This window comes from Astatotilapia calliptera, chromosome 19 (assembly GCF_900246225.1).
Source record: "Astatotilapia calliptera chromosome 19, fAstCal1.2, whole genome shotgun sequence".
In the NCBI taxonomy this organism is placed as follows: Eukaryota; Metazoa; Chordata; class Actinopteri; order Cichliformes; family Cichlidae; genus Astatotilapia; species Astatotilapia calliptera.
In genome coordinates this window covers 11,681,882-11,709,280 of record NC_039320.1, presented here as the reverse complement: position 1 = coordinate 11,709,280, position 27,399 = coordinate 11,681,882, and the positions used below count along the sequence as shown (strand labels likewise).

The 27,399-nt window shown below is 41.0% G+C and overlaps 2 pseudogenes; both read right to left on the bottom strand.

Annotated features, from left to right (window-relative positions):
* Window positions 1-22,714, bottom strand: part of LOC113011948 (ral GTPase-activating protein subunit alpha-1-like) — a 49,748-nt pseudogene extending 27,034 nt beyond the window's left edge.
* A 775-nt stretch (window positions 22,715-23,489) lies between these two features.
* Window positions 23,490-26,577, bottom strand: LOC113012676 (ral GTPase-activating protein subunit alpha-1-like; annotated as a pseudogene).
* Window positions 26,578-27,399: the final 822 nt, after the last annotated feature.

The following is a 27,399-nucleotide window of genomic DNA, read 5'->3' as shown; positions in this document are numbered from 1 at the left end:
GGGATTTATGTTACACTACCCGTTACATACATTAGTGCCTATAACTTATCAGCTAGTCCAGTTCAAAGACTGGAACTAGTGAAGGTGAGGCCTTACAGTCAACTGTCAGCTTACTGCTGCCCATCAGAGAGATGAGTTACTACGGAGCCCCGCAGGGGACATGGGAGAAAAAAAAAATTAAGACGGACTTTTGCGAGATCTCGCAAAAGTTTTGCGAGATCTCGCAAAACTTTTAGCCGCATTCTTCGGACGCCGGCTCGAAGCCGACCGGGAGGTCGAGGCACGATTTGCTGGGAAAGCGATGTTCCTCCCGGCTGTAGTGGGTCTCGACCTCCCGTTAGCTTCGAGCTAACGGGAAGAATGCGTCTAAAACTTTTGCGAGATCCCGAGATAGTTTTGCGAGATCCCGAGATAGTTTTGCGAGATCCCGAGATAGTTTTGCGAGATCCCGAGATAGTTTTGCGAGATCCCGAGATAGTTTTGCGAGATCCCGAGATAGTTTTGCGAGATCCCGAGATAGTTTTGCGAGATCCCGAGATAGTTTTGCGAGATCCCGAGATAGTTTTGCGAGATCCCGAGATAGTTTTGCGAGATCCCGAGATAGTTTTGCGAGATCCCGAGATAGTTTTGCGAGATCCCGAGATAGTTTTGCGAGATCCCGAGATAGTTTTGCGAGATCCCGAGATAGTTTTGCGAGATCCCGAGATAGTTTTGCGAGATCCCGAGATAGTTTTGCGAGATCCCGAGATAGTTTTGCGAGATCCCGAGATAGTTTTGCGAGATCCCGAGATAGTTTTGCGAGATCCCGAGATAGTTTTGCGAGATCCCGAGATAGTTTTGCGAGATCCCGAGATAGTTTTGCGAGATCCCGAGATAGTTTTGCGAGATCCCGAGATAGTTTTGCGAGATCCCGAGATAGTTTTGCGAGATCCCGAGATAGTTTTGCGAGATCCCGCAAAAGTCCGTCTTAATTTTTTTTTCTCCCATGTCCCCTGCGGGGCTCCGTAGTTACAACAGTACAGTTGTTTCGATGGGGATATTAGTTATTAACTGGGTTATTTAGTCTTTGTGAACTGACTCACTTGTTTAGCCAGCATCAAGTGGCCACTGGAGGAATTGCAGGTTTTTGCACTTTTGCATTGACCCTGGAGTTCATCGCTTGATCCTCAGCTCGTATACAAGCTTGGGGTCAACTAAATTTTTTTTTTTTTTTAAATGTAAGCATTATTTAACACATTTGGACGTGATTTCGCCAACATGCAGCACTGACTTGAATTTACCTGAATACAGTGAGTTATAGGCTTAATTAACCTGACAGAACTTGATGGGAAAAGCATAAAGTTGATATATCTGTGAAGTTTTGCCTTGAATAAATCTAAACCCCCTCCTGTGTCTGCAGGATACTCACAGTCATCAGTAATACTGGGAACTGATGCTCTTTCCATTACTGCACTTTAAGAAAGAGTTATGAGCCTCAAGTCGTATTTTTTGGGTGTCAGAACAATTAGGTGGCACAGTTTAAGGCAGTCTGGAGTCTTGGTGTCTGATATGCCTCTCTGAGCTGTACTTTTATTTTAAAAATGTTTCAGTGACGAAGCTCAGAGTGATGTCATCTCTGATGCCACGATCACCTGGTGTAATGCAGCTTTAATCATTTAATCGTGTTTTGCACAGATGAGACAGACCACGACGTACACCTGGAAAAATGTCCTGCGATGGACAACACTGTTTGTATTTTCAGTGGGTGGCAATGATAAATCTCAGTTTAACCTGTTTGTGGACACGTTTGTCAAACTGTGTCTGTAAGCCTGTGTACACTCGCTTTGTCCAGCATTAACACAAATGTATGGCTGTGCGGTTATTTGGGCAGATGGATGTGCATGAAACCTGCCGTGGATGTGTGTTTGTGTCACGTTAAACGGGTTCACAGTGGCGTGTGTGCGTGTCCGTATGTGACTATGCGTGTTTGATGGGGCCATCAGCTGATCAGGGAGACTGATGGTGTCGGACCAGGCGGTGATAATCCAATCAGGAGCCTGAAGCGACGTGATAGGCCGAGAAGCAGGAAGTATGATCTGATTATGGGGACATTATGGCCATGTGCAGAGCGCCCAGTGCCTGGGGGATGACAGGTGTGTACACAGACACACACACACACAACCGCACACACGCACAATAAACCTGGCTGCCTAGAGGCTGATACAACCCCACGCGCCACACTGCACAAATACAGGCGTGATTGCTCCGAGGAATTATTGAATGCATTGGTGTGGGGTAGAAGCACTGACATCAGAGTGGTGTGAGTGTGTACCTATGCTCATCAAAGAGGTGTGGGTGGACGAAAAGAAGGACTAAGGAGTTCTTGTCCCCTCACTACATAAAAGAAGTGAAATTAGAACAATAAGCATGCTCATTATTACTAATTACTCTTTTCCACAGCACATAAAACACAGTCAGATGTAGTCTGGGAGATGTTTCCATCCATCTATCAAGCAATTTTGACAATTTTTGAAATGTCACAGTGGTTTTTTGTGTTGCCCAAAACAGCAAATAAAGTGCTGCTAATGACACATATTTCATACTTAATTGCGACTGGTTATAAATTTACTACTGCTACAGTGGGGAGCACTATTAACACTCTATAAGAAACAAAATAAAACAAAAAACACCGAAGAGGAACTAGCACCCTTCACAGAGAGCCTGTATACATCCATCTGCATGTCTAGATAAACTGTGTCGAGTGTGTTACCTTCTTGGTGAGGTTAAGGTCCTGGTCGTGGGGCATGCGAGTGGAGACGTGGTAGATGACCTCAGTAGTGGAAGTGGCGTAGTAAGGAGTGGTCTGGCCTGTGCTGCGATTTCTCTGAAGGCCTCCCATGAAACCACAGTGAGTGGGCAGGTCCACCTAAATGGCCCAAGCACACAAACAATATCAAGCGAGGTCCATTTAGCAAAATATAACCTCTGCGTTCAGTTAGCTTATTTCATATTATGTAAGGCTATAAATGCTGTGGATTGTGTTCACGCTATATTCTAATCAAAGTGCTAACATATTATAAAGAAAACAAGTTTTTGTCAGTAGCAGTAAATGATCCTAAATAACCAGCTAATTTCCCAAATTTCAAACTTCCTTTCTCCAGATCTTAATTCTTGAACTCTGCTGGAATAGCACTGCATGGATTCTAGTTCAAAATATAACTATTTATCTTTTACTTCGGCTTAATGTTCCACCTCTGTATGAAACGAGCCACTTTAGCTCCTTCCCCTTTAAGCCAGTGGTTCACGCCCTTCTAAGCCCCCACAATTTTTATCAACAATCACCAGTGAAAAACAATCCAAGCTCTGAGGCATAGCATATGAGTATCTGCAAACTGTTTTAACTTATTTTGCCTAATTAAAATGTGAATTTTCCTCCTGGCATCCTCCTGATTGGCTGCCATTCACAAACAGAAGGTTTGAACAAGGTGGGCCACAGCTGTGTGCCAAAGCTGATCATATTAAACCTTAGAGTACATGTATTCACTAAAGATGACTTAAGCAGAATTCACAGTATTTGGTTTCATAGGCTGAAATATTACTGTTATTGCATTAATTATGTGTTTTGCTTCATCACACACTGCTAAAAAGAATAAAACATACAGGTGACTGTTTAGGTTTTCATTACTTTGAAATGGTCCTGATAATGCTAAATCCATAATAATGATAAGTAATATATGTATAAATGTGTTCTCACCTCCCACCCCAGTCCAGAAACAAAGTCCTCATATGCCTGGCTGCCAGCTGTGTTAGTCAGTATGGAGTGTTTGTCCTCTTGGCCTTCAGCCACGTAAAATACTGCAATTTTATGGGTTTCACGGCTGGAAGAGAATGAAGAAAAAACAAAACAAAACAGATGAGAACCTATTAAAGCTGCAACACCAAACCGGTTCAAAGTATGATCCGACAAAAAGCTGAATGAACAGAAAAGATGGATTTTTTTTCCAGGCTCCTCACCACTGCCGTGAATCCAGGTTCTTCAGCTCTCTCAGTAATTTCTCATTCTTCCTCAGCAAGTGAAAACTACTCCTGTAAGACAGAAGTGCACAAGTCAGGAACCATTAATCATCATTAAGATTGAACTGCCTGATCACTGCCCGGCTGTCACTCCTGTCTCTACTAATTAGCTGGTTGCAGGTTTTTGTCACCATCACACAATGGCAAAATAAGAAGTGCTGTTTAAAGTCCACAAGGGTTTAAAGCATGACAATGTTGTTTTTCCCCCTCATTTTGGACCATACTATCATACTATTGAAGGGGATTTAAAAATAATAATAATCAAACAATCAAGGTGAGACTGAAATGGAGACTTTTAGCTTTAATTCAAGGAGTTTAACAATATTACCTGTTGCACTGCATGATCTATTTAGGAATTATAGGTATCTTTAAACATAGTCCCTGATCACTTCTTGCCTCTGAATGGACCTTTTAGCCTTTAACTATGCAGTAAATGTCCTGCACTAGCCTCACATCTGTCACTTTTGACTTCCCCATGCAGTACCACAGTTCTTCTATTGACACCCTATAACATGCTTCTTCTAGATCCACAAACTCAGCGCTTGAGGAAAAAAAACCTCATTTTAATACAAGACTATAGAGAGGAGGAGTGGAGACTGAGGAAGACGCACACTGACAGATCACCCATAAATTACCACAACCCAGATTTTAAAGAAGGATTTTAACATTCAGTCCCTTGTGGCTAATCTGTTTGGGTCCTCTAAATCATTTTAACGTGGGCTGGGGGTTACCAGCTGTTGTTGACAGCTGTGGTTGTCCAGTAATTGCTACTACTAAACACAATCACATAATAATAATAATAATAATAATAATACATTTTATTTAAATAGCGCCTTTCAAAGCACCCAAGGACACTGTACAACAGATAAAAACTGGAAATATACACAATGGTAAAAATAGAAGATAAAAGTTAAAACATACAGAAATTTAAGAATAGGCAATTTTAAACAGATGAGTTTTGAGGGTGGACTTAAAAAGAGAGAATGAACTAATATTTCTGAGGTCCGGGGGTAGGGAATTCCAAAGTCGAGGGGCAGAGCAGCTAAAGGCCCTCCCTCCCATTGTGATCAGACGAGCAGAGGGAACAGAGAGAGAAAGAGAAGATGAAGATCTGAGGCAGCGGGATGGGAGCTTCATCTGTAATAAGTCAGAGAGGTACGGTGGAGAGAGAGAATGAATAGCCTTGAATGTATACAGAATTATTTTAAAATAGATGCGAAATTTGACCGGGAGCCAGTGAAGTTGCTTCAGGATTGGGGAGATGTGGTGGGTAGAGGAAGTCGTAGTAATAATACGGGCAGCAGAGTTCTGGACACGTTGGAGCTTGTTGATAGATTTTTGTGTGAGGCCAAATAATAATGAGTTGCAGTAGTCAATTCTAGAGATAACAAGATTATGGATGAGAATGGCAGTGGCGTGAGGTGTGAGGAAGGGGCGGAGGCGATTAATGTTACGGAGTTGGAAATATGCTGCACGTGTAATATTATTGATATGTGAGTTAAAGGATAATGTGCTATCGAGAATGACACCCAAGCTTTTCACAGAGGGAGAGATAGGGACCAGCGAGTTATTGATGGTGAGAGAGAAATTGTTAATTCTGGATAGCAGTCGTTTAGTGCCAACCAGAAGAAGTTCCGATTTATTGCTGTTGAGTTTAAGAAAGTTGGAGGAGAACCAAGAATTAAGTTCAGCTAGACAGAGGATGAGGGAGGGTGGAGGAAGAGTAGAGTCAGGTTTGGTAGAGAGATAGAGCTGGGTGTCATCGGCGTAGCAGTGGAACTGAATATTATATTTACGAAAAATATGTCCGAGTGGAAGAAGGTAGATGATGAAAAGAAGGGGCCCGAGGACAGATCCCTGGGGCACCCCAGTGGATAAAGGAGAAAGCTGAGAAGTGAAGGATTTTAATTGAATGAACTGAGTGCGGTCAGATAGGTATGATTTAAACCAGGCTAGTGGAGTGTGAGAGAGACCAATAGAAGCTAATCTGCTAAGGAGAATGGGATGAGAGATGGTGTCAAAAGCTGCACTCAGATCAAGAAGGATAAGGATGGAGAGGAGACCAGAATCAGCTGCTATAAGAAGGTCGTTTGTTATTTTTATAAGAGCAGTTTCAGTGCTATGTAGAGGACGAAAGCCAGACTGGAACTGTTCATAAAGGTTATTATCAGTTAGGTGAAGATGGACTTGTGAAGCAACTATTTTTTCAAGGATAGCATGTTGGTTTTCCTGTAGGTCTGTCTAAAATGGCTTCAGGGGGTATTTGCAGTCCAATTTTTACTATGTTTTGTTCTCAATATAAAACAAAATGTGTGTAAGAGGCAGGGGAGGTGCTGGGTTTCTGAAGCTGCTGCCTCAACTCTGGCCTTACAAATACAGATTACTGGGTTTTAATATAAATGAGCAAATGCAGCCACACATCACAGGGCCTGCAGTTTATGTCGACACCACTTTCAGGGTCCAAACATAAAAGAAAAGGGACATTATTATTAATGAAAACAAAAGCCTTTCATGCAGACTAACTTGTCCTGAGGCCGTTCAAAGTGTCCCAGCGACCAGCCCCCAACCTCTGCACCGCTGATATAAAACCTAGACTCGAGCGGTGAAGCTTGGAGTGGACTGATAATGACACGTCACTCTTTTCACTCTTAGAGAAAGGGGAAAAACAGGATAGAAAGAGCAGGAGATAAAGAGAGAGAGAGAACGAGAGGGGGACAGCAATTTGGTCTTTATTAAACTGATACTTGGTAATGGCCTCATTCTCTGCTCTCAAAGACTCCATTTACACCCTGGATTATAGGGAAAAGCATAAAAGGGGACACACACATGCACGCACGTAGGTGACTGTCAGTATCTTAGTATCTGTAATGCCCCATATGAATACCTGGAGAGACAATAACACATGATTAGACAATCTCTTCTTTTCTTTCATCCTTGTCCGTCTATTCTCCCTTTTCTCCAACATCCAAATTTCTCATTTTTACCTTCCAAATCCACTCACCTTTTCTGGCACCATGTCATTTTTTTTTAAATTTACTGTCTACATTTACATGTGCCTCATTTCATCCTGTTTTCTGATTTGCCACTTCACGCTCGATCATTCTCTCCTCTTCTTTTATTCTAACTCCAAATGGGTTGAATTTGATCAATAGAGCACTATACTCATTATCACACACTCTTTATACACACACACTCACACACAAGCACAGTGTGTTAAGAAGTCTATTGTGCAGGCTGAATGCAGAAAGTGTAATTCCCTGGATAAAGTATAAAGAGCGATGAGGGTCCATTAGATGGCTGGGCACTTTTAAAGTGATACCCCGACATTGTGTATTTTAGCCCAGAGTCACTGAGAAGATGAAATGCTGTGCATTATGAATGGCAAAATGTGAAGTGTAATGAAAAAAGAAAAAAAAAAAAGGGCACTCTGTTGAATTTGAATCTTTTTTTGTTTCATTTGCATTAAGCAAGAATATGCTTTGCTCAAAGAGACACTCCAGATCGAAAACAGCCTCTTAGTTAGTATAGCTTGTACAAAAATGATGTTTTATGGCTTTTAAATGACAGAATAAACCATCGTGTCTTAATGGAAAGAATAATATATTCATAAAATTAAACTAGAGAGTAAAAAAAATATCCATGTTAAAAACTAAAACTCATTTGGAGTAACATTATCTAAGGGCTATAGATATATTTTCATGAGATACGGGATGCAACAAGGTTGTTTATATCAATATAGTGTGATTGTGTGTTATATTTTTTAGTAAAGCCTTTGTGACGGTACCATATAATAACTATGTTGCACTTACACATCTAGCAACAGTTGGTAAAGTCCGCTGCGTTGTAGAAACGATAAAAGAAATCACCTCTTTTCAAAGTCACCACCATACACTGACAAATATTTTTACTGTAGTAGAATTTTAATGCGACTACTGTGTGCTGTGACTGTTGTGTTTCAACCAGGATTAAAACACAAAGCTAAAAACTGCAGTTTCCCTACTGGCCATTTAATCCACATTAACTCTGATGTTAAAATGACAGTTTTAAAAGTCTTTAACAAGGCAGGCTGAAAATAAGCTAATGAGAAGTTCCTGAAGCCTGCATTCTTTTTAATCGTCTCCAGGGGGCGATAGCCGTGGCTGCAAAAATACTTCTGGTCCTAAAGAAGTCATTGGGAAATTATCTCCTGACTCTAACCTCTGTAAATACTTTCCAAACAAGTTTATGCTGCTTATTTTGGGTCATAATGTTTAAAACATTAGGTCCGTTTTAAATTTGGGCCATTTTATATTTTAGAAATGAGGATTATCCAGGTTTTCTTTTGTATTTGAATTTTAACTGAACATTTAGATATTACCCTGTGGACCACAACTCATCTTAAAAACAGAGGTACATTACACAGCCTTAATAATCCCTTTTAAAGTGATCATTAACATAAAGTTTAGAAGTGGCACAAATACTGTTGATAAAAAGCGAACATAAATATCATTAACCCAAAATTCCAGTTTAATTTCGGATTGTCACAGCGTGCAGTGCTCGATCTTACCTCTTCTCCCAGGAGTTGAGCCCCAGTATGTTGATCAGTAGTCTGCAGTAATAGAAGGCCGACTGTGGCGTCTGAGTCTCTGGTTCAGTCTGATGCACGGCTCTCATGTTCAGCTCCTCACCTCTCTGAAACATTCGATCGCTTCATTTTAATGCACAAAAACCAAAAAATTAAATAAAACATGGAAAATACAACAATGAGCGCCAGCCACCACTGAGGCTTATGACAACAAACATAATGGTGGTGCTTTTAATCACGCTACACTAAACCAAGTGTTTTTCTCAGATTATTTTCAAATCAGAATGATGTAAAATCAATTTTAATACACTCACTGGCCACTTTGTTAGGTACACCTGTTCAGCTGCTTGTTAATACAAATACCTAATCAACAATCCCATGGCAGCAACTCGGTGCATTCAGGCATAAACATGGTCATATGACCTGCTGAAGCTCAAACTGAGCATCATAATTCAGAGCAAAGGTGATTTAAGTGGTTGTTGGTGTCAGATGGTCTGGATATTTCAGAAAGTGCTGATCTGCTGGGATTTTCTCAGACACCCATAACTAGAAGACCACACTGAGAGACACTCCTGTCAGCTAAGAACAGGAAAATGATACCACAATACCACAAAGCTGTATAACAAAAGATTAGAGAAACATTTTCTGGTTTGATGAGTCTCAATTTCTGCTGTGACATAACAATGGTAGATCCAGGATTTGGTGTAAACGTGAAGGCTATTCTGTTTTTTTTATCACTGGTCAGGCTGCTGGTGTAATGGTGTGTGGCATAAGATTTCTTTGGGCCCATAAATACCAACTGAACATCATTTAAATGCCACAGCCGATCTGAGTATTACTGACAGGCTGACATGCCCATCTCTATATGACTACAGTGTACCCATCTCCAGAAGGATAACATATCATGTCAGAAACCTCATATCACCTCAAATAAGTTTTTTTTTTTTGGAACATGACAAAGAGTCAGTGTACTCAAATAGCCTTCACAGTCATCAGCTCTCAAACCAAAAGAGAAGCATTGGGATGCAATGGAACAGGAGACTCACATCACAGGATGTGCAGCTGACACACCTGGGTGATGCCATCATGTTAACATGGAAAAAAAATCTTTGAAGAATGATTCCAGCACCTTGTTGAATCTATGCCATGAAGAATTAGGGTTGCTCTAAATGCAAAATTGGGGAGCCCTCTGTGGCATTAGCAAGGTGTAACTAGCAAATTTACCAGTGAGTGTAGATGAACTTTTTTCCTTCAGAAATGCTGGATTCACTGATAAAATAAACAACAGTTTTGGTATTATGAGTTAGCTTCTCTGTGTTTAGGAGGCATGTTCCTTTGATTCTGTGCAGTAGGGACAACAAAGCTTTTTCTACAATAGACACGTTGACTTATTTTAACAGAAAAATCATGACATATATTAGCAATGGCTGAAAAAAACAAAACAAACAATAACTCTTAAAACAAGTCTGACGATAGAACTGTAATAAATCCCCACATAGGGAAACACATGCTGTACTGCATGTGTGAAGGTCCAATAACTAAAGGCTCGGGAGTTTAATGATTGCTATTGATGTGAACATAGGCAGCACGCACATGAAGGACGAAGTCTCTCTCAGCAGCACTTTGTTTCAGGATGGCATTGATCACATCGTTCTCCTGCTTCTCTGAAACACACACTGGAGGAGGTGCTGGGATGTTGAGCGGCATACCTGTGGGAACCAATCAGGAATCAGAGTTGCTACTTAGGAATGTGCTGAACAGCTGTAGAGTTCAGATTAAAGAAAATACCAGCTCTCTGCAGACACTCAGGACTCGAGTATCCCAGATACTGCAGCATTTCATCCAGTGCATCATCTCCTTCTCTCAGTGAGTCCCACGCTGGCACCGCCTCCCGACACACGCGTTTAGCCAATGGCGGAGCCAGATGCTGCTCTAAACTCGACTTTGCTGGATCTGCCTCACTATCCATTCGATGTTCATCTTTCTCCTCCTCCTCCTCTTCTTCTTCCCTTTCAAATCCACCTCCACCATCTCTCTGATCTTCTTTCTCCCCCTCACTTGCTTTCCTCTCCTCTGCTTCCTCCTCTCCCTCTCCCTGATACTCCTGCCTGTCACCATCCGTTCTCACTCCCTCCTCTGCCCCCCTCTCCTCTTGCCCGTCCTCTTCGCCATCTTCTCTTTTCGCTCCCATCTTTTTCAGCAGACCTCCTGGTGGGGTGCGTAAATGAAGATTTGTAGTGTGAGGTGACTGCGTGTGTGTTAAAAGTGTGTGCGCTGGACTGTTAGGAGAACATGGCGGAGGCCCATAGAGGACGGCGGAGTCCCACGAGTGTTTTCCAGCTACATCTCGGATGATGACGCGAACACAAGCGGGAGCAGAGGACAAACCAGCCGTCATTCCGCCTCCTGGCACACCGGACTCTGATCGGATCTGGGAAATAGCGGCAGAAGAAGCAAAAAATAAAATAAAATAGTAAAGAAATCACAAAATAAATATTTTATATTATTTAAAGATTGTTTCCCCACTAATGTGTTAATAATATAATAAATGCAGTAGTCATCATTTGTATTCCAGGTGTAAAAGTAATTATTCAAGTAATAAATTCATGTACGTTTAACCCTGACAAATACACTTAGAAGCAAGTGGAACATTTATGAAGATTTACCTGAAGCACAGACAGCAGCGTGGATCCATTCAGAACCAGGAACTGCAGGTTTGGTGAATGGAAAAGTTCTGGCCCAAGATCTGCACTCTCACAGAACGGGTTGTCCTGGTTTTCACACACCTGCAAAACATGACGTTATATTTACTACAGCAGCAAAATAACAACAGCTTTCAACATTTCGCAGAGTCACCTCCCTTTAACATAACTTAGTTAACCCACCAAACTCAAAGTAACAGTACCTGACTGGACAGAGTAGCGGGGCCTCCGGACATGGGATAATGTCCCAGATGGTTTACCAGGTGGGTAATAACTGTTCTGGCTGCAATGGAGACGAGGCCATGCTGAATACGGCTACGAACTGCAGAGAGAATACAGATGATAAAAGATATAGTAAGGAGGTAGCAGATCGTCATTTCATCACCTATAATGAAAAATAAAAATAAGGGATTGGACTGTCAGGATTTAGAAAGTAAACTGTAAGACAAAGGTGTTATTGCTCTGGAGAAAATTTAAAGGGAAGCGGCAGCAGGTGGGGTGGGGGGGTTAAGCAATAGCAATGCCGAATTATATTTATGGTTTTTGGAAATCATAAAGAAACTGCTTGGTATCATCGCAGAAACAACACACTGAGTATTAGTAATTAGAAATTCTATTAAATGTAAGTCAATGCATATACCATTAATACAAATATAATTCATTGTTGTTACACTTTAATACATTTAGAGATGAACCATTAAAACAACAATACATTGAATAGTTTTATTACTTAAAATGAGAAACAAGTAAGGCTGTTTACTGTGAGAACACTGATCCAATGTTCTTTAGAGAATATAATATAAAATATATATAAAAAATTTAGCTCATTTTAAAATAAGAAAATAAAATAAAATATTAAAGCAAGAACAAAGTCCATCCCAGATGATGTACAAAAAGCTTAAAGATATATTTCTGTTATAAGGGTTAATTATGGATCGGTGCTGATATAAATATAAAAATATATATTTAGCTTTTGGTTGTCAAAAGATAGATTTTATTGATGTTTAGAAGAGTTCATGCTTGTTTCTGTTCCTCATACAAGACTGAAGACTAGAGGGGCACAGAGGCTTTCAGGCTGTGGCAGCAGGGCTCTGGATCAGTTTGCCACTCCAGCTCTGTTAAGCTGACTCTGTAGAGTCTTTAAAACAAAACATTTTTTCAGGCCTTCTGCTGAAATTGTTTTGTTATTTATGTTTATTTTAATTCTATTTTCATATCAATTGTGTTTTAAGCATTTTTGGGGCTTGTCTGTGAAAAGCACTATATAAATAAACTTTAATCACTTTGCAGAGAGTGTTGCCTTTGGCTGACCCTCTTCAGTCTCTATTCATTACACACACAGCAGGCTTTATATCTACTGTTTACTCTCTGATTAATGTGCGCTGATTGAATAAAAATAAACTAATTTTCTCTCATTATCTTTTAGCAGAGGTTTAGCAAAGTAATTCTTCTGCATTGCAGCCTTCTGTAGGGCTGATTGGACTGGAGTGTTACTGCAGAGAGGCGAGTAGCATCCACCGATAAAATAAACAACAAAAGTGTTAAACCTGGAGTTTCACAGTGACAGAAAAGTGTGAAGGGTACTCTGACTTGTTCTTTAGTTTACAAGTTAACTTAAGGAATCACTGTAGAAACTAGGAGAAAGTACAAGCACACTTTCAGCTCGTACATAGTTTGCACCATGCTGAGAAGAAGCCAATGCCATCACACATTGTGCTGCCAGCCGATCCTGGTTAATCAACATCATTACACACACACTGTGAAACACACACGCGCGCACGCTTTACGGCAACTCCTTATTGACAGGCTGTGCACAGAGTACAGATATGTATTGACCAGATTTTCAATGACTCCCTGAACCTCGTAGGGTGCTCTAAAAGAGGCAGACAAGGCAAAGGGAAGCAAAAATAAATGATAAATGAAGCCAGCAGAATGTAATAGAAGTGAGAGGAACATTAGCAGAAAATAGTCTTAGGATATTAAAAGAATAAAAAACGGAATTGTGTAAGTGAAGATTAGTGGTTAGACGAGAGAAGACAGGAGAAGAGAAGCATGGCCTTTCGGGCTACTCCAGTCATTAAACTAGACAGAGTCCTAGTGAACCACAGCAGGAGATGATATATACTCCGACACAGATGCAGACTGGTGTGTACACATGTAAAGACTAAACCAAAAGTTTTGCAGAGACCTTGGTGTCATAGTGTAAAGATTTTCTATATGCATCTGGACCAACGCACCACATTGCATGGATTATTAAAGCGACAAGAGGAAAAAACAGAAACGTAATAGGTGTTAACCGCGGAGCAGTGCATTTCCACTGCTTGATGCATTACCTTCGGTGACTGGCTGCAGTTTGCTGGATCGCTCAGAGTCCGGACTGTGTAGCGGTTCTGGTTCTCGGAGGTTCTCTAAAGGCAAGAACGGGTCGTAGTCTGGACTCAACAGGTCCGACAGTTGCAGCGGGAAATACTTGGGATTGCTGAAAGACTGTGCCCCATACACACAGCCATGTAATACCTGGACACATTTTTAAAAGAAAAAAGCAGATGAGTGGATTCATTTGTGTATCGTTTACAGCTCCAGTTGAGCCAAACTGGCCTAATACTGACATATATGCAGTGGCGGTCCTAGCCTATTTGTAAATTTTAAATTGTTATTGATCCCTTTACCCCCAGTCCTAAAGTGTATATTTATTTTCTTACTCTTCTTATATATATTGTTTGTTTACTTGCACTGCTGTAACTGGAGCCTCGTCGTTTCGTCTCTCTATGTACTGGACTGTATGTAGCGGAGATGACAATAAAGTTTACTTCGACTTCAGCAGCGAGAAGGTGCACCGAGCAAATTATAAGTCTGTATCATGATGTCTGGTGTTTTCGTGTTTGTTGGTTTGTTTTTATTTTGTTTACTTTGCGAGTTGGTTATTAGATGCTGCTCCAGCCGGTCAGAAAATCCCCCGCCCTCTCCTCTCTGCGCCGCAAGCAGCAGGCGCACCTCGCAAACGAAGGGTGTCCTTACTCCCAGCAAATGGGCGATAGAAAACCGATCGGTGCCTGTACCATTCCCAATATGCGCTGGCTGACGTTGGAGCAGCATGAGTACGAGCATTTTATTTTTATTTTTATTTTTTTTGCAGAGGCCCGTGATGCCGCCCCCCCACCACGATACCGCCCGTGTCGCCCGTATCTAAAACCGCTACTGCATATGACAGTGAATATAAACACAAGCATATACCTTATAAATACAGCTGAGGAGCGTTTTGGTAGGCTGGTCCCTCTCTGGGGGGCTTCGTGTTTGCACAGGCTGAAGAAGAGTCTTTGGAGGCAGTGCCATCACCCAATCCAACAGACACAACAGGAGGGAAACTACCAGCTGCAACACACAAGTACAATTTTTAAAAACTAACAATCCAGCGAGTTTTTAAAAAAGTGTTGTTAAGTGAATGTGAGCAGCTTACCCTTTTATCCAGTTCATGAGGTGAAGACTCAGTAGTAGGCAGCAAGTATGTGATGGTGGCAATCAAAATCTGAAAGAAGAGAGTAAGATTAAAATGAGCATAAATCCCTCAGCCACAGTTTTTAAAACCTCTATAAAAAATTTGTTAATGTCTACCAGCACTGTGAGGCCTTGGCTTTACACAGCATGACTTCAGTCATTACGATGTTATAGCAAAGCAATAGCGGTCTTAACCAATATTCAGAAATATTAAAATATTAATGTTGCTCAAATGTTCTCTGTATTTTATGTCTCACCTCTACGATCTTCTTTGGAGTGTCGGGTGGGAATTTCTGCAGATGATCAACGTAACTGATCAGAAGGTGCAGGATGTCTGACGCCACCAGCGCTACACTCTTATTGGGGTACTGAGGGACAGAGGAGAAAAAACATTGATGTTAATTCACCGGTCTGGGTTAAATTCATACACACATTCATTTTTAGCAAAATCCATCTGTATCAGTTATCAAACATCTGTCACTGGCACGTCTTGTATTTCACAAAGCCATAATGAGGTTGCTTGTTAATACCAAATCCTATTTCAGGCCAAATTATTTTGAACCTTCTCTCTAGGAAGTGAACATGTCCAGGAAAGAGGATGACTGGTTCCACAGGACCGTTAGAAGGATTAAACAAGTAGCTTGCGCATTTTTTCTAAGCTATTAAAACTTTGGCTTAAATTAGTCAACAAAAATATAAAATATAAAAAAATGATATGAAGTCAGTAAATTATTAGTCTAAATATCATATAATAAATCATCTATTTTTATTATCTCTAAAGCTTCTCTTTGAGTTGCCTGCCAGTCTAAAAACACACATTCTCCTTCACATATTGGCACTGTTCAAATTAATACTGGCAGGTATCATATCTTATCTGTCACAACTAACACATCAGTTATCCATGCTGAAATCCCACAGATAGTATTTGCTATACTTCTTTAAGGTTAACAAGGTGTTTACAGCATAATAAGTACAAAGAAAGAGAATTTACAGATTAGTTGGGCTGTAATGAGGATCACGGACGACAAGGCAAAAAATGCTTACAGATGAAAGGCAAAGAGAACAGCAGGAAGAGCATGGAAATATGACAATCCCTCAAGCTTTGTGTGTGTGTGTGTGTGTGTGTGTGTGTGTGTGTGTGTGTGTCACAAAGCCAATGGCTGGAGCTACTGGCTGCTGGTATGAAGGCAAGAGATTCAAAAGTGGACAAGATGTGTGTATACATGCAATAGTGTGTGTGTGCGAGAGACACAGCTTGCAGCATTCCCTCTGGATTAGTCTCCTATCTGAAGAAGGACCAAACATATTGACAGTCCAGGGTTTGCTCCCAGGAGTGAGTGAATGCGAGTGTGAGTGTGTGTGTGCGTGTGTGAGTGTGTGTGTGTGAGTGAGTGATGGGTCGTTGGCTGCCGATACACGAGCAAGGGATTCCAAGGTGGAAAAGGTATGTGTGTGTGAGTGTGTGTGTTTGGCTTTAGATGACAGTAAATGTTGGGCCGTATTATTGTGATCCACAGGCCTCCCAGTCTGAAACACACTAAGCCCACTACGGAAATTTCACCAACACTCATCTCCAACAGCGTTTTCCATCGTACTTTGGCTGCTCAAAGGACAACATGTTAAACACACCCTCCATCTAATCCTCCAGTATTAACTCTATACTTTGGTCTGCTTACCTTATCTATAACTCTGAATTTAAAGCTGTGGTATGCAACATGTTTCTGGCATTGGACAAAAATGCATTATAACCTTTTATTTGTATAGTGCTTTACTTAGTCCCTTAAGGAACCCAAAACGCTTTACACTATATTCAGTCATCCACACATTCACACACTGGTGATGGCAAGCTACATTGTAGCCACAGCTGCCCTGGGGCGCACTGACAGAGGCGAGGCTGCCAGACACTGGCGCCACCGGGCCCTCTGACCACCACCAGTAGGCAACGGGTGAAGTGTCTTGCCCAAGGACACAACTACCGAGACTGTCGGAGCCGGGGCTCAAACCGGCAACCTTCCGATTACAAGACGAACTCCCAACTCTTGAGCCACGATCGCCCCAAATAAATTCCCCTGATTCTAATAAATTAGAATACCCAGAACTATTTTTAGATGTCGAGTAAAAGGAGTCTTAAGGCTCATTAGAGGTGCATGTGTTAACCTTCTCGTGAAGTCACAAAAGTAAGTAAGAAGGGAGAAATTGAAATCTGTGGCACACAGCAAGGTGACACTAAAGAAAAAACCCAGAAAGCGATGTTTGTTTACATCAGAAATCAACTTCCGCCAATTCTTAAAAGTTAGATAATTCTGTCAATGTCAAAACGATTACCTTATTTAGTGAAGATCTACAGTGAATTTTAATCAGACTGAAAAAAAATCTTGCACAGGTTAACATGGCTACCTTAAAATCAACTGATAAAGAAACAGTCATGCAGGAATAGAGATCCCTGCATCCACAGTTGGCAAAAAAAAAAGTGTTGCTTCTCTTGAAACGTGTCAGTTGCAGTGGTAAGACACATTTTTACTTTGAAAGCGAAGGTACTTAATTTCTAGTTTCCATTGCAGTTTTATTGCCACTCAGCCACTAGTTTGCAACCTCTTTGCAATCATCTCACAGCGACTGCCAACACCAGGGCCTCGCTAACTGGTCTCTATGTTTATGTGTCTTTGTTGCTAATTTTTATTCTCTTTAATGAAGTACACTCATGTATCCATACTTGTCTAGTGGGAAGGGTATAGAACAGAGAGGAGTGAGAGGCATGATGACAGCGACCCTTTAATTTTTATAACCGACACATTTTACAGGATTTTACATAGGAGTTTCCTATCAAAGGCTATCTTAACAACAACAGGAATATATCAACAAAGATACCAGTTCTATAGTTTGGATTGGCAATCCGGCTGCAGCCAATCATTTTCAGGGTTCACAAAGTATTAAATAGGATTCACATTCAGATGTAGAGAAGGGATCATTGAAAATGTGTCTGTCTTAAAAAAAAAGAAAGAAAAGGATAAAGAACAGACGTACGTTCTCTCATACACTACATTAAATTTATTTGTCTATGTAAGTGGTCTGCACTATACCATGGCTTGCCTCATGGAAACAGTATGATAGACTTTCAGCCTAAAAAGGAGCAGATGTTTTGGCACTAGTGTGTTGAGCAGATCTGTGCAACATGCGGCCAGTCTGCTATGCCTTTGAATCAGAGTCACTGCTTTGGTCTTATTTCACTGGACCACAGTCAGAAACTGAGAGATCCATGGTCAATGGGGACAAAGTGTGAGAACAGACAACTATAACACAACTCATAATGCGATCAGACTGGTCTGACATTTCAGTCTTAATGAGTCACAGTTCAAATATAAAATTTAGGTTGCTTTTTGGAAGTCCAGCTGAACAGAACTTAATTGCCATTTATAGATGTACTGAGGTGTAACTGACCTTCAAGGTAACACAGATCACATTGAGAGCATCTTTAATCTGTGGATGTTGAGTCCCGTGGGCCAACTCCTCACACAGCCATATCCCCAGACTGCACAAAGCCACACACCTAACAAAAAACAGCACAGTGTGAGCAAGCAGTTTTGCAATAAAGGCCTCTACAGGGAGTGCAGAATTATTAGGCAAGTTGTATTTTTGAGGAATAATGTTATTATTGAACAACAACCATGTTCTCAATGAACCCAAAAAACTCATTAATATCAAAGCTGAATGTTTTTGGAAGTAGTTTTTAGGGATAGCTCAGTAGGTAAAGTGGTTGCCCCATGATCGGAAGGTCGGCGGTTCGAATCCACTTAACGGCTACCCTGAGGTACCCCTGAGCAAGGTACCGTCCCTACACACTGCTCCCCGGGCGCCTGCTTAGTGGGCTGCCCACTGCTTCACTGAGTGAATGGGTCAAATGCAGAGAAAAACAAGTAATTTCCCCATGGGGATCAATAAAGTATCCATTATTATTATTATTATTAGTTTGTTTTTAGTTTTAGCTATTTTAGGGGGATATCTGTGTGTGCAGGTGACTATTACTGTGCATAATTATTAGGCAACTTAACAAAAAACAAATATATACCCATTTCAATTATTTATTTTTACCAGTGAAACCAATATAACATCTCCACATTCACAAATATACATTTCTGACATTCAAAAACAAAACAAAACCAAATCAGCGACCAATATAGCCACCTTTCTTTGCAAGGACACTCAAAAGCCTGCCATCCATGGATTCTGTCAGTGTTTTGATCTGTTCACCATCAACATTGCGTGCAGCAGCAACCACAGCCTCCCAGACACTGTTCAGAGAGGTGTACTGTTTTCCCTCCTTGTAAATCTAACATTTGATGATGGACCACAGGTTCTCAATGGGGTTCAGATCAGGTGAACAAGGAGGCCATGTCATTAGTTTTTCTTCTTGTATACCCTTTCTTGCCAGCCACGCTGTGGAGTACTTGGACGCGTGTGATGGAGCATTGTCCTGCATGAAAATCATGTTTTTCTTGAAGGATGCAGACTTCTTCCTGTACCACTGCTTGAAGAAGGTGTCTTCCAGAAATTGGCAGTAGGACTGGGAGTTGAGCTTGACTCCATCCTCGACCCGAAAAGGCCCCACAAGCTCATCTTTGATGATACCAGCCCAAACCAGTACTCCACCTCCACCTTGCTGGCGTCTGAGTCGGACTGGAGCTCTCTGCCCTTTACCAATCCAGCCACGGGCCCATCCATCTGGCCCATCAAGACTCACTCTCATTTCATCAGTCCATAAAACCTTAGAAAAACCAGTCTTGAGATATTTCTTGGCCCAGTCTTGACGTTTCAGCTTGTGTGTCTTGTTCAGTGGTGGTCGTCTTTCAGCCTTTCTTACCTTGGCCATGTCTCTGAGTATTGCACACCTTGTGCTTTTGGGCACTCCAGTGATATTGCAGCTCTGAAATATGGCCAAACTGGTGGCAAGTGGCATCTTGGCAGCTGCACGCTTGACTTTTCTCAGTTCATGGGCAGTTATTTTGCGCCTTGGTTTTTCCACACGCTTCTTGCGACCCTGTTGACTATTTTGAATGAAACGCTTGATTGTTCGATGATCACGCTTCAGAAGCTTTGCAATTTTGAGACTGCTGCATCCCTCTGCAAGATATCTCACTATTTTTGACTTTTCTGAGCCTGTCAAGTCCTTCTTTTGACCCATTTTGCCAAAGGAAAGGACGTTGCCTAATAATTATGCACACCTAATATAGGGTGTTGATGTCATTAGACCACACCCCTTCTCATTACAGAGATGCACATCACCTAATATGCTTAATTGGTAGTAGGCTTTCGAGCCTATACAGCTTGGAGTAAGACAACATGCATGAAGAGGATGATGTGGACAAAATACTCATTTGCCTAATAATTCTGCACTCCCTGTATAAATGCAGTTTATCGGAATCACTGCATATATTAATTTTACACACAGGAACCAGCATAAAATAAAGAAATACTCGCCAACGGTGAGCACAAACAGATGTGGTTACATACTTAAGGAATTTATTAACAAATGATAACTTTAGGTAACCTGGGGCACCTGCGCAACACTGTAAAAAATAAATAAATAAATAAAATAAATAAATAAACTTTATAAACCCTTTACCTAGCAGGAGCAGAGGGTTCATCCCTGGCAGAGGTCAGGATGGTTTTGACGATATGCTCCTTAAAAAAAGAAAACAACAAAAAAAACAAAAACATACAGCACATGAGTTTTCAATAGCAATATATCAGCTGACCACTAGTATTGTTATTATAGGCATTAATATAAAAAGTCTTGTTACAGAACTCAGATCAAAATACTGATGATGATAATAATTGGGATTATGATTTTTGCCATAATTGAGTAGCCCTTAAAGGTGTGTATAATAAATAATAAACAGACTGCATCCTTAAAATGGACCTATTAGAGTAGCTTTGCATGATTCACTGTTCAAAATAATCCTTCTCCATCTTACACAAGGCCTCGATGTAGTCCTTGAGTTTGTCCAGTATCTGAAACAAGCCATTTTAGTTAATTTCCCCCTCCCTTTAAGCTAACCTCATTATTTGGCAATGTTTGATATGAGCATCCATCATTTCAACACTATTTATATGTCAGAAAATGAGGACAAGCTTAATAGTTCCCAGTCAGACAAACAGGAAACAGATTCAAGGAACTACACCGTGTGGTGTTAATGCATATCGTAGACAGATATGCTGGACTAAATATGGACACATAGTCACAGTTTAAACAGGTCAACACACACCCCAGACACGTTCACACACTCCCTGGTCTTGTCCCTCTGGTCAGTGTTAATGACCGCTTAGTGATTCAAAACAAGCTTCTGCCACATAAGAAAGCAGTGAGTGAGCCTGAGGCGCTGCCACGCATGGCATTAGCAGTTTACATGGCACCAACAACAATAACAACATCACTCCCATCGCCCTTAGCTCAAACAAGAATGGTTGATGAGACATTAGCCTATTAGTTTGCTTTCGAGATCCCCTATGGACAGTCGATGTTTGAACTGACCTGGATTACAAACAATGTAGATAAACTTTTTGAGCTTTTGATGTGTGAGTTGGAAAAAAAAAAAAAAAAACTAACACCATTTTCAGACCTGTCAGTTTAACTGTATTGTCCTGCTTTTCCCCGAACTTACAGGAAGATTAAAGTAATTTCTTTAAAAAAAAAAAATTATTTTCTCAATATTTTATTGCGGTGTATTGTAATACTCTCCCAGAGAAGTGCATATGAGGTATGATGAACAGTTTATCCACTGTGAATACACTGAACCAGGCTGCGCTGCATATCATTTGCAGAAAGGATGCTGCAAAATTAAAAAAGAAGAATTTTCTGTGCAGTTGTAACTGCTAGGATGGCTATAATTCCCTATTATCCAAACAAGGGGAGCCTCTGGTGAAGAATAATTTCAGCCACCTAAATACACTGCTACTGAAAATATTCCATAAACTACATTTACATACATTAGAAGGACAGCTCAGGCTGGAGATAAGGTTAAGGTTGAGATAGTTTGGACATGTGCACAGGAGGGGATAGTGGATTTACTGAACAAAGGAAGTTGAATATGGAGCTCCCAGGCAGGAGGAAAAGAAAAAGACTTAAGAGAAGATTCATGGATGTAGTGAAGGAGGACATGCAGAGAGTTGTTGTGATAGGGAGGATACTAGGGATAAGGTAAGGTGGAAGATGATGATCGGCATTCGCGTACCTTGACATCAGGGAACTTGGTAAGTACCACGTCAGCTGTGGTGGGGTGGAGAGCAGGAAGGCTCCCCGTAAAAGTTGGGAAAGCACACCAGAGATCCGAGAAAGAATCTGTGCTTCAACTCTTGGAGCCTTTGGAAAATAAAACTTGTTAGGAGGACAGGAATGAAAGAATCAGCTCCTGTAAAGCTGGAAACCAACATTGCAAATGGGAGGATTTCTTACATTGAGTGATGAGCAGGCAGTGACTCTAGAAGCTGCGATGATGAAATCCAGGATCAGCATGGTGGCTCCAGGTAGACCGATACTAAAGAACCTGGGACTACAGTGTTTGATGATGGTGTTCACAATGTCCTGTAAAAGTAATACAGGTTTTTTTTTTTAAACATTTAGCTTCAAAGGTGCATTCACAGTAGCACAGCATGTTTGCCTGCATGACTATCTTTTCTCCCCATTTCCCTGCTTTCCTGCACTTACTCTGTGCTTAAAGAGCTGGATTTGAGTATTTAACATTAAAAAATGTTTTATTAACAGCTGCAAGATTAAGAAATCTGTAAAATATAAATATGCTGTTTGTTCATATATTATGTTCAAGTATAAATTTGAGACCACTCTACCTGGTCTTGGTGGAGAAGTCCTTGATGCATGATGTTATAGAAGTGTGTCAGATAGTCTGTGGTTTGGTGAAACGTCTTGCCGTCTCTTTCATGATCCTACAAATCAGCTTGTAGGCGTGAAGTTTCCCCTGCTTGTAACGCTCTGTCAGCATGTGGCCTAAAGAGAAAAGATTGCTTAACTAACACTGAAACACATGTTATGTTATAACCCTTATTGTTACCTCTCTATCACACATACCTTAAAGAGCCAAGGGGTGAGGATTCTCAGGGGTGGGATCAGAACAGGGGGTGGAGGAGACGACTGGTTATCCAGAGAAATGCCCCAAATTATCCCTGATCTGCAAACAGAAAAGCTCGTCATTGGAGAACATGTTCACTGACACAGGAGTTGCGGGTTCACTGTATGTCTCAATTCTCACCTGGCCAGGTTTTGCCAAAGTTCACACAGGTAGTCAAAGACCTGAGCGTGGATTTCTGGGTCCTTGATGCTGTTCACATCTCCCAGGATACCCAGCATCCTTCGCCACAATTACCGTGGCAACATCTGCGTGCCATCCGGTCAGAGAGCCGCCCGCCATCACGCCTACAGTCCTCACTGGGGAACTCACTCGTTTCTGGAATTAATGAGTCAATGAGAACATGACTGAGTCATCCTACAAAGTATTTCATATTCACAACATGATTAAAGTACTACACTTTGTATGAACAGGAAAAAGCATCTCAAAGTGAATGCCTCTGAGTATTACCCCAGGTCATCGGGGGTCCTGTAAGACAGAGTTGTGGAGTTTCTGGTCCAGCTGTAAATGGGTGTGGGAGGTGGGGAATGCGTGTGCTCAGTGTGCTCTGCCTGTCAAAGTGGCAGGAGAAGGAGTCTGGGAACGAGAGCCCCCGAGTGAATGCATGGGTGATGCACTCTCCGAACCTGGGAAAGAATACAGAAAACATCAACTCCTGATAAGGCAACGGGGAGGATGAGATTCATGCTTTATGGTGGAATGTGAGGCTGAGAGGTTGTTTTTATTCTGACTTATATCAAAGAAGGACACTTAAAACCTAAGTGGCTAAGTGGATAGTAAAAAACGTCATTTTAAGATCACATAGAAAACCAAGACAATCCAGAAAAAATACTTTCTTATGATAGTTTTAGTCCATTTTTCTCTTTGTTCTGGATCACACTAATGTGATTTATAAGCATGTTATTTGCTTCAGCTATTATGTATTTTATTATACTACTCTCATGCTTTTTATTGACACTCATCACTGTGATATTTTTAAAAAAAATCCTGAAAACATGATAGATTGTTCTTGTTAATCAATAACAAAAGACTGCATTCAAAGTATCTGTTGATCTTGTACCTTCCAAGAGTATTTCTAAAAAAGGTTTACTCGACTGGGTTTTCTTTTGCAGAGTGCCTATCATTGTTTGGGTCCTTTTACATCATTTTAAATGGATACTCAACATTGTGGTAAATGAGAGCCTGCACTCAAATTTCATATAAAATGTTCTTAGGGATGCCACATCGCTGTAGAGAGGGTGGTAAAGTAAAAAACGGGCTTAAAATTTAAAAAAAAAGGTGCTATTCTATTCAGAGTAGGGCTGCTTGATTACAACAAAAAGGCATGATCACTTAGTTATTTAAAGTTGTAATCTTGATTAGTTAATATCTAACAGGGATTCATAAATCCAGTAAGGAGTTAGGGCAACTGCTGTTCTGAAGATTCAACCACTGGATGTCTGCAGGTGCGGGGAGATGAGCTGGTGAACAGCAAACTTCACGGCGGCCCACAAGATAAACGACAGAGACCTGAATGGGACAGCCGAGCCTTCGAAACTAGACTCTTACAAAGGAAAAGAACGCCCTCGATTCATAACGGAAGAAAAAACAACACTTTGCAGTATTATTAATGCTTGTATCAATTTTTTGCAGCAAAAATAATGGATAAAAGCATTAATTTTATTCCATCTTATTCTATTATAATAACCACTGGAAAGCCGAAAATTGAATTTACATTTTCTATTAGATGCCCAGTCCCTACTTTATCCTTCATTAGTGTTACGAGGATCTGTTTACAAAATAGGTGCTTTATCGCAAACACCAACACGAACTGATAAATCTAAGAGGGCTACACAGCCTACAACACAACCATTTGTTACTAGATTAAAGTAACCTTGCATAGAAACACTTGATAACCATTGTTAGTTTGTGTGTGTGTGTGTGCTTGCCATGATCGACGCAAAGAACCTACATTTCAGATAGACTTAATTTACAACGCGTTTACCAAAAAATTTGATAAACCTGTATCAAATGGCTTCCTAAATAAACAAACGTTATTTAAGCGTTAAATCAGTTGTTACATAAGCGTTATTTTATTTCAACTTCTTTTTATCTTTCTTAGAGTAAATTCTCACAGTTTTTTGGGATGTTTTCTGAAATATTTGTTATATTTCCCCCCCCATTTAATCTACTGGGAGATTACGCACTGGGAAAACCCCTTAGATGGCATAAAACACAGTATTTAAGGGTTCTGGTGAGCAGGCATTGAGCTGAAGTCTGTTATGTCCCTACCTGTAACCGTGACAGTGTGGCTCAGGCTGCTCGTCTCTGAGTCGATGTGAAGTGTCGTCAAACTGGCCACCTCCTGCTCTTCACAGGCCACGCCCCCACGAGACTGTCCTGATCCAGCGAGCTGCCTCGACCTCCTCCCCCTCCTGCTGCAGATCCAGCTCCCCCTGCAGACGCCTCGGAGCTAAAAGTAAAATCTACAAAAGAAAGAAAAGTCATCATTGCTGTACAGTTTGTTGATTTTCCTCTTTTAATTTCAGCAGCCTGACAAACTGTGATGCATTATTTTTAAACACTTCACAAAAACTTCTTCAAAGTTAAACAGAAGATGAGATGGCTTACTCCTACAGATTAATTTACCTTAAAAAAAGAAACTCAATTTTTGTGTTTTTCTGCTTCTCTTGGCAGAAAAAATGATTATTTAATAACATAAAACTATTTTACACGAACTAATAAAAGTTTTGCTCAAGATAACAGTTTTATACCTTTAATATTGTTTTAAAAAGAGGATAAATGTGTGCCGTGCAGCATAAATAAACTGCTCATATTCTTGTTCCTTACTATCAAATTTGCAAGTGGAGTACTGAAAGGCATTAAAGGAGTCCTGACTGGCTGTCGGAGCTGATGACATCAGAACCGCTGGCACTAGCGGGTGACGTCCACTCAGAGGGAACCCCGGATCATCGACAGGCCCGAAAGATCATCTAAGGGTCGCGATCCATCACGACTATGACTGGCCTCCAGGAAGCTCTGGCAGATCCCTGGGAACTTCCAGGCTTCCCGGGCTGCTGCCACGGCGACCCTGTGTACAGAGGAGAAAGTGACGCTCGTATCTTCCATCTTATGACACAATCTGAAATTAGCGTGCGTGTTGTACTAACTGAAGTTCCTTTGGCCCTCAGTCTCTCCTGGATAAACTCATCCATGAGGTCAGAGAAGTTTGGGTTGCTGCTTCCAACATCAGTGGAGACTGGACGGGCCTTCTGGACCACCTCCTCTTTATTGGCTACAAACACAAATGCATAATGAGGCACAGAGGTAGACAAGGTTATAATAAACACACACACACACACACACACACACACACACACACACACACACACACAACACACACACCACACACACACACACACACACACACACACACACACACACACACACACACACACACACACACACACACACACACACACACACACACAGGAATGATAAAAACCAATGAGCATTCACAAGCATAGGAGCCATATAAGTAAGCAAACACACAAAGACAGACTGTGAAGCCCCTGTCAGACATTGTATACAAAACTATTTAACCTGTTAAAGTGACAGCATACACCCATTCAGACATTGTCCCCATCTTCAAACAGGCCAGCTCACTATTCTGATCCTCAACATCATGCAGCTGCTTCACCGGCAAGTCTCTCTTCCAACTCCACAACCCTGAAGTCCAGCTGACAACCGCTCTTAAGGAAATCCAGGAAGAGACTCACTGGAGAGGAAGCTGAATGACATCATTCCCAGGCCAGCCAGCAGGTAGTAAATTTACATACCAGACCGAGCCTGGCTGGTTAGCGGCAACTGGACTTTCAAAATAAAATACTTCAATGCACACCTTTAAAGTTATTAAGACGTCTCAAAGTTTTATTTGTTGTGCTGTCCATGATGTTTAAGGTGCATAAATATCCAGTTTTTAGGTAGTTAACAGTTCAAGTCTTTTCTTGAGTTTTCTAATGAAAAAGTGACCAGGATGTGCATTCAGACAGGACTTGCTCAGATGCTGTCACATTTACAGAAAGGAGCAGATGCCTGAGAGGGGCTTGACTGATGCTTACCCACGCAAACAGTTTCAATGATAGAAAACTTAGACATACCAAGAAATAAGGAATTGTGTAACATGACTATCATCAGGTCTGACTTGTTGATAATCTTTGTAAACATCTAAAAATCAAAGATATGGTGACATTTTGTTTTTGATCAGGAAACAGTAATCCCAACATTGCCCACAGAGCATTAAAAGCACCATTTAAAGCACAGTGATCAGATGTTACACTGAAATGTCACAATATCACTAAAACAAACTAGTAACTGGTTAAAATGATGATTTAAGAGCAGTCCTGATGTGTGTGTATACTGTAGGCCTGAATGTTATTTAAAACTGTATTTTTTAAATAAAGAAAAG